The sequence below is a fragment of the Enoplosus armatus genome, chromosome 15, assembly GCF_043641665.1.
Source record: "Enoplosus armatus isolate fEnoArm2 chromosome 15, fEnoArm2.hap1, whole genome shotgun sequence".
In the NCBI taxonomy this organism is placed as follows: Eukaryota; Metazoa; Chordata; class Actinopteri; order Centrarchiformes; family Enoplosidae; genus Enoplosus; species Enoplosus armatus.
In genome coordinates this window covers 6,398,294-6,413,190 of record NC_092194.1, presented here as the reverse complement: position 1 = coordinate 6,413,190, position 14,897 = coordinate 6,398,294, and positions in this window count along the sequence as shown.

The window sequence follows — 14,897 nt, the reverse complement described above, 5'->3', positions numbered from 1 at the left end:
TTAGCCAAAAGAAGGATTGTATTGCTGCTGAAAGGCTGAACCAATTTGTGAGTCAGCGCTAGCTAACTTTGCCCGCCTGCCCACCGAACGTTAGCTCGCTGACCGGACCGGATTCGGCTGTGGAGATGGGATGTTCGCAGAGGAGCCGAATCAAAGAGTTGTCTCTTTTAAGTGTAACATCTTTATTAATAATTTGCATTAGCCCTGTTGATTTTATTATTTGGGATGTGATGGAGGGTAAACACACATAAACGCCTGACTTAGTCCAAGAGGTTAAATGGTGTAGAAAGGCGGGAAATCTGTTTTAAATGAAAACATTTTTGGACCCCCAGACCTCCAACAATTATGTATCGTTCCAAGTTTGCGACCCCATTTTAAAACATAACCAGGAGCCCATGACCTAATTGCCTATAAAGTTGTCGAAACCAGGTGCAACAGTAACATACTTCTTGCATCAGCACTACAATCTAATACAATTTCTGCACAGCGGCAGTTTTTCTTCAGAATGAGTACTTATGACACTTTAAAGGGACACTGTGTCATTTTTCAAAGAATAAATAACACAGTCTTTGTCTCACAAATGAAAAGTTGAACTCATCATCAATAAAATGCATCCTTTCTCACTTCAGTCATGAAAGGCACAGCGACACACTCTGATGGGTTCACTGTGATCAGCGTTTGGGGGTTGAACGTGGTCAGGCCCCCTCCCTGTCCTTTCAGTGGTAGTTCAATGGCACACACCACACCCGAGGCAGTTGGGGGAGGGGGGGGGGGGCTCACCGTAAAACCCAGTGTCATGGTCGCTCCGCCCTCACATCATCCGTCGGGTACACTCACCCAACGATGACAGTCAGCAGCCTGTGATGTGGTTCCCGGGCCTGTTTATTCTTTGGAAACCCACTAAAAGTAGCATTGGATGGAAAGCTCACCAGAAGGCCCCAGTGCTATTATAGGAGCACTTTGGGTTGAGTTTTGATCTGGTGGGTTTGTAAATAGGGCCCTGCCTTGCTGCGGGGCACCACTTTTTGGGCTATATTGTTTAGTGTGACCTGAAGGAAGCTTTTTGATATTCATGGTGATTTGTAACCTGGAACAAAATGTAAAAGTCCAGAATTGATACGACTTGTGCCGTTTAGGGTTGTGTACTTCACAAAGACATCAGTGTATGTTTTTCATAATGTCAATGATGATGGACAAAGGCCTACAAAATGTACCCTGCTCTACTTTTCTTCATTTCTCTGAAGGACAGATTGTATTTTGTTTCCAGGGTCTTTATTTACCCCTGGAAGTCAGTATAACTTTTAAATCTAAATGAGTCCCATAAATACGTCAACTCCCCCATTTTTTTTCAGTTGTGGTTTTTAGTGTGAGCTATAATCATTTCTCATCTTTCTTTGTCTCTGTGTCTGTCTGTCTATTTGTGTGTAACGACGCACACAAATCCACATACACACACACACAAACACACTGTGCTTCTCCTTTTCTAGCGAGAGCTTCTGATGCAAGGACGGCAATCTGTAATCTGTAGTAATTGCATGTTGCAGAAAAACATTTTTCCGCTGTGGTAATCGCTGCAATATGTGCAGTTGCGTTGCCAAAGTGACAGCACCCCCACCCCCTACAGACACACACACACACACACACACACAAGCGTATCCTGACTCACTTTGACTCTGCCAAATGTGTCCAGCTAAACGTTTGGAGACTGCTTCTCAGGATGGCTGAGAGACAAAGACATACAGACAAGCAACTACAGTATTGTGACAAACTTGGGACTGGTAAGCACACACACACACACACACACACACCTGTGGTGCTGTCATGCTGCATTCACCTTCTGCAAAAGATTTACAGTTCCTGCCAGTGACAGTTTAACTGCCATGCAGCCCCGGTGCCAGAGCCCTGCCAGAGCCCAGCTGCCACCCACAGATCAGGAGACGAATCTTTCACAGGAGCCACATCAAGTCACTCTCCCTGCTCCTTCTTAACAGCTATCACACAATGCAAGCAGGTGATGAAATGACCCCGCGTCTAACACTAATCCTCTAATATTACTTACGTCTTGGAGAGATTGAGTCATTTGTCAGAGTTCCTCCTGATTAGTGGAAGTTGTAGCCACATTAAATGAAGGGAGTGTAGTGACGGTCTGTGGCTGAACCATTGATGCATATTTATCAAACCATTGTCTATCATTTCACCGCTCTGACACCAGCGTCTACTCAACTCTGTTTGACTGCAGCGCAGGTTTATGAGGTCATCACCACCGTGAGACCAAGGGTAAACTATGGTGTGTGTTGTAGAAGACAGCCCGTTTTACTTGCTCTTCTAACCGCCTCGGCAAATAATCTCTCTCTCTCCCTCTGTCATTGCAGCTCAGCAGCGCCGCACATTTATGATATCATTATCCACTGCGTCATCACCCCTTTACCCAACAGAGCCCCGAAATATGTCTGCCCAGCTTTCTTACGCTGCACTCGTCCATGTGTAACCACACACACCTAGTATACGGACAAGTAATACTCAGAGACATTTATAGATACACAGCACAGACACCAAGATTGCAACCAGACTGTGTGTGCAAACCTTTTCCTCTCTGGGCTGCTACTCTGACTGCTGAAGCCATCCAACCTCCCAGCAGTTGAACTTCCCTGTGTCTCTAATGGAGTCTCTCTGTCAGATCAAACAGCTCCTACTGACGAGGAGAGGAGACAGATCGCAGCGCTGGAAGCCGTTCAGTCTGACAGCCCGAACACGTTTGACTGGCAACGCAGCCTGTGTCTACTCTTCCATCGCTAGAGATCCCACACAAATATAGTAGCGCCACCAGAGAGGGGAAGAGGGGGTGAAAAGCAGGGAGGGGGTAAGGGAGCCCGAGCCTGTCGGCTCAGAAAATAAGTTGTGAGGCGTCCCCCTCACACAAAGGCAAAGCCCCATAGCTCAGTCTTTTCTCAAAATGAAATCGCATGTGAGTCGAATATTAGGAAGTGCGCATGGCTTCCAGCAACCACCAAGCCATTATAGCAGAGCCTGTAAACCACATTTTCACCAGCAGACAATGCCCCTTTGTGCTTGTTGTGTGGCTGTCCCCTCTCGCTGGAACCCAAAGAGAGGCCATGCGTGTTTAAAAACTGCGGAGATTAGAGTGAAGACGTGAGGAAAAGTGATGAAGATGAAGTGTCAGTTTTAGATCTCTGGTTAATTAGTGGCAGCCATGTCAGGAGGGGCGAGCAGGACAGTCTGCCCTCATTTAGCCCCATGGCGAGGGGGACCTTTGATGTGGTTACACATGGAATGCTGTTGTTCATTCCTCTCCGCAACAAAAGCCACATGTTTTTATTTTTTGAGACTAGGTCCCTGTTACTTCTAACTAGGAAGGAACACAGTGAGGTATGTAACGTATGAAATGAATGGCATGAACGTGAACCAGCAAAACACAAGTCAGAGAGCGCTCTGCCAACCAGGCACTGTCCCAAATGTATTGTTCTTAGCTGCATTGTATATTGGCATTCAAATGGTTTTAAGGAGACAAACTGTCTTAGTCAACACCACTACACACACACATTCAAGCACAGCCTTATGAGAACACACACGAGTACACAGCATGTACACGTTTCCAACTTTTCAACCATTGTCATCAGTGTTTGTCCCTTTCAACTCTGTTCATCGCTGCTCAGGGACTCTTTCAACAGGGGTCATTCCAGGTTCTGTCACACTCATTCAAGTGCAAATGGGCTTCAAAGAGCCCCCAAATATTGAATTTGCATTTATTTCCCTCTTCAGAGGGGGTTCAGCCTCCCGAGCACCATTTGACTCACCGCAGAAATCCAACCAAATTCGAGCAGGAACCCGGTGCTGGTTTCCTGACAAGTGTCCGTGCCACTTTCCTCTGCAGACGTGAGACAACTCTTGGAAAGTACTCGGCTGGCCCTCAGGGCTTTTCATCGTAAGGAAACAAGGGTGTGGCGACTCTCAGCCTGCAAGCCAAGGAGCTCAGGAGAGCACTTAGACACATAATATTGTCACCCCTCATAAATCCAATCTTTTGCACAGTAAGTGATGATTGTCAATCATTCCAACTGATTTCAAATAAAGTCAAAAGAAAATGAATCCTCTCCAAGAGTCACTGAGCCTTTCTGCAGCGACTGCAGAGAGTCACTGTGTTGCATGCAATGCTGTGATGTCTTTGGGCTGGATTCCCAGTTCTAGATTAAGCAAACCTAATTGGAGGCTAAAAGTTATTTTCAATGGAGTCCCTCCATTCAAATCATTGCTTGAGTCAATGACTTGGCTTAATTGGAGTCCGGGAAACCAACCACCGGGGAAACCCGTGTGTCCGAAGTGACTGAATGTTTCCTCTCATCATCTCCATTGCTAATCAGCAGTGGCGTTGCCCATGTACAGTTAGCACCCTGGCCACGTAGAGCTAGCATAGTAAGGCAGGACTTTCCCCTCTTTGACTCAGAGCCTGAGGCGTCCAGTGAGGCTTTGCTGTAACTGCACACTAATCCTCTGATTGCTGTGTTTAGGCGCAGCACGTCGCTGCTCCACGTCAAGGCGGCCACGGCTAACAACGAGCTAATGACACAACGATGACAAGGAGCGTTTGTAAACCCAATCAGCAGCTTGGAGCCTGACTGCCTGGTGATTAGGTTAATCAAACTCTATACTGACTGAATGACTGGCTCGCTGTCTGCCTCTTATGTCATCACACTGATTAAAGGGGAAAAGTTGTGTTCAGGTCCGTCAGGCCCTTCTAACACACGTCTTTCTGCCAGGTTGGCAGTGTTAGCACAGCTAGCTGTTGGAGAGCTGAGAGGGCTCCCCGTTTCATTGAGGACTTAAATTCAGTGTTATTTTGTTTAGTTCATGTTGTCTTCCTGCCATAACTACAAACAGTTATATAATTATGTAGCAGTTCATTTCTAACAGCAAAAACCAAGCTCCTTAGTGCAACAGATGTTCCTTGACATGCAAAGGTTTGAGAGTCCCTTTCTAGGTCACACTTAGATTTTGTGGAAAGTGAATTCAACAAGGTTGTATCTCACAGGAAATGCTCACTGGTGAGAAAGTCTCAGTCCTGTCAGTGCAAGAGCAACCACAGTACACAGTAGTCGTTTAAATATTTCTTTAAGCACGAGACACAAATTGGCACTTTATAAAATCAAGAAAGCACTCACTGATATTTTTCAGTTAAGTCCTCTGCTGTTTAGTCACCATGTGGGTAATTCTGCCGGACTAAGGCATCGGGAGACCATATGTTAGTCCTGACCAGCTATTACGGTGAGGTCAGACAGCATTTAGAGGAAGAAAACGTCACGGTCATCATGTTGACATGCAGTGCTCTTCTCTTACTCAGCATGGGGGAAAAAAACTGTACTTCTGTGTGTACATGTAGCGTATATGTGTTGCAGTTTGCACGCGTATACCCTGAAGTTCTCTGTGCGCCTGTGCTCGTGACGGCTGCGTCTGGGACCGTGAGAAGAGTATGTGCAGCAGACAGACTGACCTCACAGCAGACAGACTATGGAGAAGAGATGGGGCCACTTCTGCTGCACAGCTGAGGGGGAATCCCTGGCATGGTGCTTCCTACTGAGTCAATACAGAAGTGAGCAGCTGTAGAGAAAGTACAAGCTCCCTAAAGTTTACTTGAGGGCAAAACCTGCTACAATACAGGGATAATAGATCAATTTGTAAATTCTGCATGAATCTTTATAATGTAGAAATGTCGCAGAACAAGCCAGCACAGGATTAGAATATGGAAATGTGGGTAACATTTGAGGAGGAAGTAGATAATACATTTTTAATTAATTTGGAGGTTTTAACTTGGAGAAGTAGTTTGACATATTTGGGGCAAAAAATTTAAATGTAAACCAATTTTCAGTTTTACGTGGGGTTATGAGTGGGACTATCTCTTGGCTGGGCATGGGCATTCTTCGGGCGGTCACCAGGCTGCCAGCATACACTTCAAGAAGTCTCTGCATCTGTCCATGAAATAGTCCGGCACACAACCCCCGTACAACCATAAATTGTAATTTTCACGCTTTGGTTTTTGTGCGAATTAAACAAATAAGACAGACATAATGTGTTAATTAGCAAGCTTTTGAGGTGGTAGGCAGATTTTGTTACCTTTGGACAGAGCCAGGCTAGCTTTTTCCTCCTCTTCCCAGTCTTTATGCTAAGCTAAGCTAACTGGCTGCTGGTTCACATTTAACTGATAATCAGTGACTATTACTTTATTTTATCTAATCTTCAGCAAGAAAGCAAGTATGCTTATTTCCCAAAATGCCTGTTCCTTCACCCATCTTTTAGTTGAAACGATGACGCTAAATGTTCAGATTTGCATTCCCCTTCTGCAGTGCTGAGTCGAAAAGCACAATTAAGTGGCCCATTACTGATGCAGTTAGCACAGTCAGTTATTTGTACACCCCAATGAATAGGCCTGGAGAAAACTAAAATCCCATTTTTGAAATGCTGTCTCCACAAAAATCAATTCCCTGTGGTTAAAGTTATGTTTGAGGGGAGGGAAGAAGCAACCCAAAAACATGTTTTATTGCAGCAACGACAATTAACTGTATGTAAACAAGTTGAGAAAAAAAAATTCTGGGAAAATAGAGAATCTGAAAACGTTTCGTAGCCTGCAGCTCCTCACATCCTATCATTATCTGCATTTTTCCTCCATCGTAATTAAGTTTTTTCTTTATTGCTTATGGGAAGAGGGAAAGGCTATAAGGATGATTAAAGTTGCTCATAATGACGTGAAGATTCAGTCTGAAGGATGGATCTGTGAAAAACATTCCTTTTAATCCTTTGATGGTGACAGAATGAGTTCCTCTGGGCCTCAGATCTCTGCTAAACTTTCACACATGATAAAATAAAACCCTCTGTTCCTCCTGGGTTCCATCTTATGTAAAAAAGTTGCTGTCTGCTGATATGTTTCAGAACATGTGGGATCTCCATAAGTTTGAGTCATTTTATGTGCTGCCGACCAGACCCATGCCCGCCCATTAAAGTAATTTGTGGGTTAGAATGCAACTGTAATGTTAAAAACAAAAGTGCACAGCACTCGACGTTGTGCTTAGTCACAGGCAGTTTTTGCTTTTCCTCCGTCTTGCTGCAACAGAGAGGATGTTGTTGACAACATCTGTTTAATGATACAGGGAGGGGTCTAAACAATAAGTCTTCTTCATCTGAGTCAAACTCAGGTCACAGCTCTCTAATTGTAGCCAGAGTTACTGAAAACAAACTGAACCGGTGACGACACAAATGTTTTATTTCAGGTTTTCACTTGTTTATCTTATTTCCAGCTTTGCCGACAATTGCGAGCAAATTCCATACAGCAGTGTAATTGCTGCATAAATTTAGGTTAATAATACATAAATTAGCTTACAATAATACTTGTGTTTTTTCTACTATCCCAGACTTACCATGTAATAAGCTGTGGGGCTGGCCTGTGGTTTAGGGCGTAGGTTTAAAACAAAATTTAAAAAACAGAAAATTGCGAGAAAGGCTTTTCCTTAATTTAGTCGTCCGCCGCGCAGGACGAATGAGATCATGAAGAGTCTAATAACAGTGATGTGGGTTTAATCATTTTAACTTAAGGGTTTATATGAAATATTATCAGCTCGTAAGTGAAGCAAATTAATCGTAAAGAAATGAGTCATAGAAATAGAAGAGCCTCGTCCGGTATGGGCATTACTTTTTAAAAAATCAAGCTAAAGAATTTTATATTGCGATCATTTCCACCTCGTTATCCAATAACACGAGCATTTTCAAAGTCTGCATATTTTCCTGCCTACATGTAGTTGGTTCCTGTTTCTCTTCAGACGGTCCCAGTTAAAGAAGCTGGTCTAGACATGATAAATTCCTCTTACGTCACATCTGGACATTTGTGTCATTTCATACCAATTATTATCAACCGCCACTATTTAATTATCATGTAAGACTATGGTACATATTTTTTTGTTTCATCTGAGGGTGACCTCAGTGAATGGGAGTTCACTGCTCTCACAGCTGCCATGCATAATCAGATCACAGAGTTTTAACATGCAGACTAACTCTGGATGAACTGTGTTAAAGGGGGCCGAGTATTTCGTCGTGCCTGCTTGGCCTGACACCAGCCTCAGATCACATTCGCTCCTCACTGGATGCTGCCTCGGAGTTGACGCACCTACTGTTCACTTTCCAGCAGAATTACAGACCCCCCCCCCCCCCCCCCCCCTCCTGGATTGTTTGTTGAAAGAAGTTGTTCAACCTTTCAGAACATTTTTTTCCCCCTCAGTTAGAGAAACCTTTACAGCATAAATCCATATTATCAGATTGGCTGAAAAGAATCTGTCCCTTGCGGTTGCTTGCCGACCACCAGAAAATTGTATTTACTACTGCACTTAGCACGACTCTAACCTTGACCAACACAACGCCGAGCGTGGCGGTTTGAGCCAAACGTGCACACAAGGGCGGAGGCAGGTTTGGGATTAGTCGACCGCATAATCAGCATGCCCCTATGCACACTACCTGGAAGCCATCTCACTGGCAACCCCTGAAAGTGTTCCCCATAAAGTCGTGTTGACAGACGGTGAAAACGGCGAGACGGACCAAAAAGTAAATAAGTACCTCCAAAAACGTTTACAGACCTAATCAAGTCCAGAGCGTTCCCTCTATCCAATATGCCTTCAGAGTTTTATAAATAGATATTATACTCGGCTAAATTGGAGACAGGATTTCGCCGCTCTGTTGCTGTCATGAGTTTTCTATTATTTGCTTTCACTTTAGAATATTGAAACTCTTAATATCTGGTTACAGATTTCAGCCCGCTCAGCCCAGTCTTCATGTTTTGGCGTCACTCAGGGGGCCTCACACTCAGCAGGATCTTGAACGGGCTCCAATCAAGCATGTTAATTTAAGAGAGGAGAAAAAAGAAATCTTCACCATATGACTTTGTTATTAATAAATTCACCAGAGGTTGGCCATGTGTTCTGTAAAATTTATAGCCTTTTTCTTTTTTGAGCTACTGTATAGCGCCTTTTTATTTGTCAGTGGTTCTTAGTTTGAAATTCGTCTCGAGTTTTATCCCCTGCGAATGACTCATATCGATGCATTTTAAAGTGTATTTTTCTCACACTGTGCATGCTGTCTCTCAGGCTTTTCCCTCCCCGAAACTTGTAGAACAAACCAGACCACCTCCCAGAATCCTCCAAAATAACCTCGCTACAACTGTGGCGAGGCATGGCGCGTTTCTCACACACAAACCCTCACTTCCATTCATGCAGCGCAATAAGCCAAACATATAAAACCATTCCCACCCTAATAAACCGGGGCCTTTTTTCTCTGCCACAAAGGGAGCTGGCTCCCAAGAGCGTAACACTCTAAAAAAAAAAAAACTGGACCCCTGTATAAAACAGCCTGCAGGGAACACGGCGGCCCGTCCAAGTGGAGGGGAAATGTGGTGACAGAAACTGAGCCAAGGATATGACCCACCACACAGGCCCAATCACAGCTGCTATAAACCAGGTACCCCACCTGATGCAGACACTGCCAATATGTCAGGATCGGAAAACTCAATAAAGTTTATACAATTCTGCTTCACAAGGGGAAAGTCCGGTGCTTTTTTTGGAGCTTATACTGCCTTTTTTTTTTAAGTGTCTCAGAAACGCTGCTTTCTGATGAAACAGTGGTGCTGCTATGTGAGGGTTAGCAGGTGTAGCCTCATTGTGGTTATTATCAGTGAACTGCAGTAGCACTGTTAGTCTGCATCAGATTAACGCCTCGTTGACATGAAGCTCTCCATCTCTCTTTCTCTTTCTTTCTCTCAGAACATGCTAAATGTCAGACTATTAGCTTTTTCTCGCACTCGATGCCGAGCCGGACGCCACGAGAACGACAACTGCTCTGTCTGTTCTCTTTGTGACTTGGTGTACATGTGTCATATGTTTTACGTGTGTGTGTGTGTGTGTGTGTCTCCCTGAGCTTTAGCGGAGGACTGAGGTTTCTGAGGTGAGGCGTCCTCTCGCTTCTCACGCGAAGTGCATCTGATGTTGCACATCACATGCTTACATGTGTTCTCTGTCTGTTCTGTGAGACAGGCTGAAATGTATAAGTTGCCAATGTAACACCTTCAGCACAGACTGTTTGTATTGTGATAATGCTTTTTTCATTATAAATGAAATGACAAGTGAGCAAGATTAAAAAAAGATGAGATCTAAATCATTTTATTTTTTATCAGGAATTGTTTTTTGAAATTCAGGAAGACGTTGCTTGCAGCAGTGTTTGCTGACTTCTGAATTGATGAATACATTATTTCCATAAGCTTCATGTCGCACAGTATTAAAGCCAGAGCTCGAGAGGCCAGACATTTAACAGTCACCCTGATTTTCTGTAACCGTTCCTCTTAATTTCAGTTTGATTTGAGTCTAAAAAGGAAAACTTGCCAAATTGCTTTGCCTGTGTAATGCAAGTTGTTAAACTAACCGCTGGGGTATTTTGCTTACATGAGGTAGTCCCGATTTGAAATGCTTTCAGATTGAACTGGAGGATTTAATGACTCTTGGCCTTTTGTTCTCTAGCAGTTCAGTTTCAGTCTCCTGACAGAACGACTTGTAAAAGGATATTGCATATTCACTAATGATTTCCAATGGATGATTACAGCACCCCCACCCCCCCGACCTACTGTCTCACAGCCCGTCCCATGCCTCACTGCTCTGGTAGGGTTCAAACATCAAAATCAGGCACCCGAAAGCACATTACGTTAGAGGTTAAAACTGCTCAAAAGTCTGATAGACAGTATGAAATATGAAGTCAGTGACACTCTGATCTGTAAACATTGAGGAGATAAAGGGATGCAGATCCAGCGGTTAGAGAAGAAAAGAGAAGGGGGGGGGGGGGGGGGGGGGGGGCTGAGCCTTGTCAGGAGGAAACTATAAATGCCTGGGTGTCTGTAGAAGCTACACTGGAACATCATCCCCTGTCACTGCGGTTCCACTGAGGATATCAGAGGATTGTTCTCATGTGAGACACAGATGTACTGAGTGTGTGTGTGTGTGTGTTCGAATGTCTGTGTCTGACTGTGTGTGTGTGTGTGTGTTTGTGTGAGGCTCCAGAGATTTTAAGATATACTCTGCAAACAATTTGGAGCTGGTAGTGCTTCTCCTGTGGCTGTCTCTAATTAACACTGCAACGAGGCCTTAATTGGGAAAGAGATTTAGTTTTTTTTCTGCTGCCTTTCGGTGGCTGTCTCAGCGGTCGTGACAAACAGTGGGAACAACTGAGTCCCATGGCCGCCATCAGAGTAACAACTCCTGTGTCAGGACCACTTAGTGTTTGTCAAGAGGTGCATCATCACTTACAGAATAAACTCAATAAGTATTCTAGTTAAAATCAGGTAAACGCTTCAAACTTCTTCCACTTCTCCGCGCTTAAGAGCCTCGTTTGCAAGTAAAAGCTGCCTGATTGGAATTGCCATGGCAACAAATGGCTTCTTCATTGAGGCTGGCGTTTAGCGTCGCCAAGTATAGTGCACTCACCTCACCACACAGACCAAAAGTACCTCCTGGAAGTAAAGCAGAGTGAGAGAGCCTAATATGTTTTTTTTTCTTTGCTCTTTTATTGTATTGCCGTGTTCCAGTAAAGGGCCCAGTCACATGGAGCCTCTGAGCTCGTGTTCTCACAGAGAGAGCGCCGAGTCTCACTTGATAATGAATGTCTGTGGTGAGAATCCCATTATGGCGCTACTCCATCAAGCCTACAGAAAACACGGGAGCGGAGGAGGCAAAGGCATTTAAGGGCCATATCAGTCAACTGGATGAGGGCTACCGTGCAAATCAGATCCTCCTCTGTGAAACCTCCCTCACGTCTGAGTGTGGGAGAGATGGATTCACACACTGCGAGAAGCACCCAGCTCTCACATTGTCAAAAGAAACAGGTGGTCAAACTGACAAAGCTGCACATTCAAAACAACTGGACAGAGGGTGGGAGGGAGGGGAGGGGAGGAGGGTGAATGAGTTGGGGGGGGGGGGGGGGGGGGTCAGCACTCACCTCTGAGTAGACTGCTGCTGTAGTTGGAGAAGGAGTCAAAGATGCTGTTGGATGCCATGACAGGGAAGCCAGAACGTTGTGAGGAGCCCTCGCTGCAGTCGGTCTCCACCAACCTTGGGGAGGGAAAAAAAGGAGGATTGGAACACACAAATGAAGCTCAGAGAGAGAGAAGGAAGGAGAGCGGAGAGGACAAAACTCCTGGAGCTCAGAGCCCGTTTGCAACCAAGAATCTAGGGTTTGTGACTACCGCAGGAATCCCAAGCCACAAGCCTGCAGACAGAGCAGCAGCATGTGTTAGCAGCAGCACCAGGAGACGTTTGAAAGAGAAGTGGGTAGAAGAGGGTCAGAGGGAGAAAGGAAACAAGAAGCAGAAAGAGGAGGCAGCTGAGAGGGAGAGAGAGAGAAGCAGCTTCAACAGAGGCAACAGCAGCAGTTGTGTGTCCAGGTGTCGAAGTTGGACTCACCAGGGCTGGAGATGAGAGGGGGCCCACCGAACTGAGCCCGGGTGGTGGAAGCAGGCCGGTGAGGGAGGGCTGGGTTTGTGGTCCTCTGTCACGCAGGGGGGCCGAGGGTCTGAGGTTAGCCAGCTAGCTCGATAGCGTGGTCTGTCTTTCTCTTTCTCTCCCACGATGGTGGTGGCCTGACTGGAGCGTCAGTGCTAGTAAAAGGCTAAAAAGCCACAGTCTATCTGCATCCTCCTCGCCATCCTCCACACAGAGACACACACACTCCTCCGTGAGTGGTGGAGCCCACGTCACATGTCACGTGAGGTCACCGGGCCTCTCCCTCCCACCCTCTCACCCTCCCTCCCTTCTTCTCCTATCGTCTTTGCTTTTTCTCTGGTTTCACTGCTTCGTTTTTGGGTTTTTTTTTACTTTCCATGCTTCTCCTTCTCTGACTCGCCGTCTTCACTCTCACTTTTCATTGGTCGTCCAAGTTTTTTGGAAACGTTCTATTTTCTTTTTAGTTCAAACCAGGCAGCGTCCTGCGCCACTGTGGCTCACTGAGGTTTGCAGAGAGCACTAAAACCACCGTAGAGGAGCTGGAGAGGCTTAAAAATGCATTAAGCCAAACACAAACACAAGAGAGAGGAAAAGACGGGAGCGATTCAGATGAAGAGAAAGAGAAAATGAGAGATAACTGTGGCTTCAGCCGCTGCTGGGAGACAGGAAAGTGTCTCTAACTGCAGAACAACACTGAGCATGTCGTCCTTGACTGTGTATGTATGTCCTGTGCTAGTTTTATGTTTGTCTGACTCACAGCACATCTGTGTTTGGAAGAACCGGTGGTTTTGGGCCTGCAAAACCTCCACCCTCACTTACCACTTGATAGTATCATAATCTTAGTCTCATTAGAAGCAGTGCTGCCAGTTGCTCGACTGTCCTGTCCCATTCTCCTGTTTCAATATCTTTCAGGTTATATCCTCCATCGCTCATTAATAGTTTCTCTTTCTTTGGCACTCTATCGCAATCTTTTTTATATTTGATTTGAACCTTCATTTAAACACGCCCTAACACATTTATTTCAAGTTATCTTGGCTTTGCATAAAAACATTTACTTTTACAATATATTTGTGATTTGTACCTGAGCCTCCTTGTGCAGTATGAAAAAACGAACCCTTGTGGCCAAGTGAGGTCTCTTTCCCCCCTCTGAAAGTGCAAAGCGATTTAACCTGATTGTGGTTTTCACATTTTTTCATTTTCTAGGTTGATTTACTACTGGTACAGTATCAGCCTCGCAGGCTCTGATTTGATACCAATGTGGCCTCTTCTTTTTCTGTAGTTTTGATGCTATTTATTTGAAAGTTTCTTCTGCAGCTGTGAGAAAAACAGGAAATGATTCATATATTGCTTCAGATTCATACAGAAATTAACCGACGAGCAGAGTGATAAATGTGCAGTCAGGGAAAGACTAAGTGTTTGCTGTGGGACTGTTAACCTGACAATCTTGCAGTACTACACGAGTATGTGTGTGTCTCTGCATGTTTGTGTGTGTGTGTGTGTGTGTGTGTGTGTGTGTGAGTGCTCAAATCACTGGCATTTGCAAACCTGTGGTATCCACACTTCCTCTCTCCTTTCTCCTGTCTCTCAGTGACACACTGACCATGTCTGGCTGTGGGACAACAGACCCAAACCACTGTCTGGTCACTCATGTGACCCAATTGCTCTCCCTGGAAACCTGTGTGTGTGTAGCTGTGTGCATGTTTCTGTGCTGTTTCACGCTGTTTTGTGTATGGATGTCAGCCCACGTTGTCCTCTGCTAATTGCTGGACAAAACTGCTGCATGGACCACAGCATGTGTTTGTATGTGTATATACAGTACCATGTTCGGTGTGTGTGTGTGTGTGTGTGTGTGTGTGTGTGTGTGTGTGTGAGGGAGAGCTTGCCGCTCTTCCTGGTAGCCCGCACTGCCCTGTAAATGAGCAGTTGCCGTTGAGTTAGGCGGCAGCGCAGGCTAAATGACACGGCGTGTCGGCAAGTGTGGCCGAACGCTGAGGCCACAGCCGCGGCCCCAGGGCTTTTATCAGTCCGTCCACGCGGCCACTACAGGCCTCTGGCTTAACCTCATACACAGCGAGGCTTCCTCTTCTAACACCTCTGCTGCCTCCCGACATGGCCTTGGCCCTGGCCTGCCAGCCCAGGGACAGATTACAGCTCTGTGTCCTTCTGCTCAACAAGAGGTAGTGCTGTCACACAGGCCCTCAGGGAAACTCTGCTCTCTGCCAGGGACGTGACGGCCGAGCCTTTGTGCTGACTTATATTTAAGATTCTTTAGTTAAGAAATAATTAGGTAGTTGTAAGATGTTTGTTTTTTGTGCTTTTCCTCAGGTTATCTACAGTTAGAGTGGAGGGTCTCTGCCGGGTTCTGGT